This window comes from Hippopotamus amphibius, chromosome 13 (assembly GCF_030028045.1).
Source record: "Hippopotamus amphibius kiboko isolate mHipAmp2 chromosome 13, mHipAmp2.hap2, whole genome shotgun sequence".
Lineage (NCBI taxonomy): Eukaryota > Metazoa > Chordata > Mammalia > Artiodactyla > Hippopotamidae > Hippopotamus > Hippopotamus amphibius.
In genome coordinates, this window is record NC_080198.1 from 49214321 (window position 1) to 49218108 (window position 3788).

Sequence of the window (3788 nt, forward strand, 5' to 3'; positions counted from 1 at the left end):
TTTAAGGCAGCAGATTTAAGCCAGATATTAACATTTTCCTCTCCCCAAACCTACTGACATGAACAAGTACAAAACAAATCAAAACAAAACAAAAAAACAACTTAAAGAGTACCAGTGGGATAAAGAAATGAAAAGAGCTGACGACTTGAACATAAGCAAGAAATACATTTTAAGAATATATACAAATTTTCTTGTGACTTTTTATGGAGAAAATGCTAGGAGTAGGTACATAGTGAAGGGATGTGGAAGAAGAAAATATGTCAACGAAACACTGAAAATTTTCATTAATAATCAACAACTCAGGTGCTTGCTCTGGCAGCAGATGTATTAAAATCGGAAAGATACAGAGAAGAGTAGCATGGCTGATGTGTGAGAATAACATGAAAATTCACAAAATAGTCCATATTTTTAAAACTGGGCAAAGGGCTTAAACAGACATTTCTCCAAAGGTGATGTACAAATGACCAATAAGCATGAAAAGATGCTCAACATTACTAATCATTAGGGAAATACAAATGAAAACTACAATGAGTTATTACTTCATACATATTAGAATAGCTACTATTAAAAAAAACAAACCAGAAAATAACCGGTGTTGGCGAGGATGTAGATAAAGTAGAACTCTTGTGTACTATTGGTGGGAATAAAAAACTGTGCAACGTCTATGGAAAACAGTATAGAGGTTCCTCAGAAACTTGAAAACAGAACTACCATATGATCCAGCAATTTTATTTCTATATCCAAAAGAATCAACAACAGGATCTCAAAGAGATACTGCAAGCATTACTATTTGCAACAGCAAAGAGGTTGAAGCAAACCAAGTATCTGTCAATGGACAAATGGATTAACAAAATGTTGTATATACATACAATGGAATAGTTGTCAGCCTTAAAAAAGGAAGGGAATTCTGATGCATGCTATAACATGGATGAATCTTGAGGACATGATGCTAAGTGAAACAAGCCAGTCACAAAAAGACAAATACAGTATAATTCCACTTACACGAGGTTCTTAGAGTAGTCCAATTCAAAGAGACAGAAAGCAGAATAATGGTTGCCAGGCGCTGGTGGGAGGGGAGAATGGGGTGTTATTGTTTAATAGGTATAGTGTCCGTTTTACAGAATAAAAAGAGTTACGGGGATGGATGGTGTGGTGACGGTTGCACAACAATGTGAATATACTTAACACTATTGAACTGTGAACTTAGAAATGGTTAAGATGATAAATTTTAGGTTATGTATTTTTTTTTGCCACAATTAAAATAAAAGTATCAACAACTTGTAGAGAGGAAGCAGACATGGTGTCAACAGCTCAGAACAGAGCTTGGGATACTGCAGGTCAGGTATAAGAGCTAGGAACTGTTGACTTGTTGAGACCACACGAAAATGTTATACAGATTTGAAAAATTTATCACTTCTCAGCTGGGGTGAAGAGATGAAGAACAGAAAACCTTGCCCTCTGCAACTGCTCAGGTTGACAAGACGAACTAAAAACTGCTTTCCCTGACTTCTTAGAAAGGGCAAATGCTAACTACTCATACACCGATTCTCTTCTCCTTTTCAAGTATGTTGTGAGCCAGTGGCTCAAAATTAGCAAAAGGTAACCACACAGCAATTAATGATTTGACTCTGTTTTTTATGGTTAAAGGTAATTTCAGTTATATTTTTATTTGATAGAGCATTATCAGCACCACTTTAAAGATACACAGAGGGTCAAGAGATTGAAGAAATATACGTGGTAGGAATTACCAGTGGAAGAGACGATTAACTGCTTATTTCTTTCAGGTTCTAAATCTTGCGTACTTGGTACTATGACATTATGTTTCTTTTCTATAACTTCTATTAGAACCAATCTTCTTCATGCATTTATATGTGCTTTGGAAATGCAGAGAATAAAACATACCAATTCATGGGAAGCAGCTACTTATAAACTCACTTAAACCATCTCCTTTCCATATGACTCACCCAGACAGTTCCTTCCTTTTTTTTCCCCTTTGAACATTTTTTTTTAATTTTTTTTATAGTAGGTCTTTGTTGGTTATCTATTTTAAATATAGCAGTGTGTACATATCAATCCTAACTCCCAGTCTATCCCTTCCCCCCGGTAACCATAAGTTCATTCTCTAAGTCTGTGAGTCTGTTTCTGTTTTGTAAATAAGTTCATTTGTATAAGTTCTTTTTTTAGATTCCACATATAAGCGATATCACATGATATTAGACAGTTCACTCTTTACTGCTTTCCTCAACACTGGTTGTAGACAAAAACTTCATAAATAGCTATGCTGCAGTAGACAAAGCCTTGCCTCCGATTACAAAAAGATGTGGATTCACTACCTGGTTCTGCTAAATGCCAAGTACATTAGTGTGTGCAAGATGTAGGGACTTCCCTGGAGGTTCAGTGTTTAAGACTTTGCCTTCCAATGTAGGGGGTGTGGCTTCGATCTCTGCTTAGGGATCTAAGATCCCACATGCCTCACTGCCAAAAAAATAAAACATAAAAAAGAAGCAATATTGTAAGAAATTCAACAAAGACTTTAAAAATGATCCATATCAAAAAAAAAAAAAAAGATGCAGTCACTGCAATTGCTTCCTCAGCTATAAAATGAGTCTGTGTACCTCATAAGGTTGTTCCAACACTTAAATGAGATAACATATGTGCAAGCACTCAAACAATAAAATTCCATACAAATGCATGGAATTTTATGTAGGCTATAATGTAGGCTATATAATGTAGGCCTATATAATGTAGGCTATAATTCTCATCGAAGTCCCTGTAAATCTGGGAAGAAGTACCTTAACCAAGAGTCAGAGAACACAAAGAATACTTTTTAAAAATCCTAAAAATAGGGTCTCTCAACGCTTTATACACTGAAATGAACATTCAGTGATTAAAATATAAGGATATTTCCTTAGTAATTTATTTTGAGAATGGTAGAGAAATAGAGCTTTTCTGCCCCAGAATAGTCAGTGTTCTAGGCCTTACATTCTTATCAAGGAAATATTTCTTTCCTTCTTTTATGCATAAGAATTATAATTTAGAATCATAGAATTTCATAGTTGAGTCTATAAATATTTTATTTATCTATAACAATTAAATAATGAAAACCTTGATTGTGATAAATTTGGTTCTGTTTAATGCTGGAAGATCAGAGGCCAATCTGGATTCTAATCATTTCTGTAGACGATTTTGTTCAAGTTCTTAAATTTTTATAACCTCATTTTTCTATATGTTAGAGTGTGGGACAATTTGTTCCTGTCTTGGTTTAGATTCTCCACAAGCAGTGCTTGAGGCATGGATTTGGGTGCATCTAGTTTATTGGGGAGGTAATTGCAGAAAGGAGAGTGAGGAAGATAAGATAATGAAACAGTAAGGGAAGGAGGTAAGGAAAGGGGCATCCCTGAGCTAGTTTCTGTGGTGAACAACTAAAGCTCCATCACCCTTGGAATTGTCCAAGGAACCACATGGAATGCTTCTCCAAAATGATCCCTCTAGAGGGAGGAAAGCTGAGGGGTTACTCCCAGGTGGCATCTGCATCCTAGAAAGGTAGGAATGCAGAGAGCCACCACAGCATGCATTAGTGGGGAGGTGCTGGCAGAGTGCAGTGAAAAGAAGTGGGTCATTTGGATGTGGTGTAGGCACAAAAATGTCTCCTACCTTATTGGTTGCTATGAGAACTAAGTAACTTGATATGCATGTACTTAGAATGGTGCCCTGCACATTGTAAAAACTGTAAGTGGTAGCTGAAGTTTTCCCTAGACTAAGAGATCTGTTTACAAATATCACTAATT

The 3788-nt window shown here is 35.9% G+C and overlaps 1 non-coding gene across 1 annotated transcript; it reads left to right on the top strand.

Annotated features, from left to right (window-relative positions):
- The first annotated feature begins 307 nt into the window (after window positions 1–307).
- On the top strand, window positions 308–410 carry LOC130835444 (U6 spliceosomal RNA). Its single transcript, XR_009048927.1, has one exon. It is a non-coding gene; the product is annotated as a U6 spliceosomal RNA (small nuclear RNA).
- The last annotated feature ends 3378 nt before the right edge of the window (window positions 411–3788 follow it).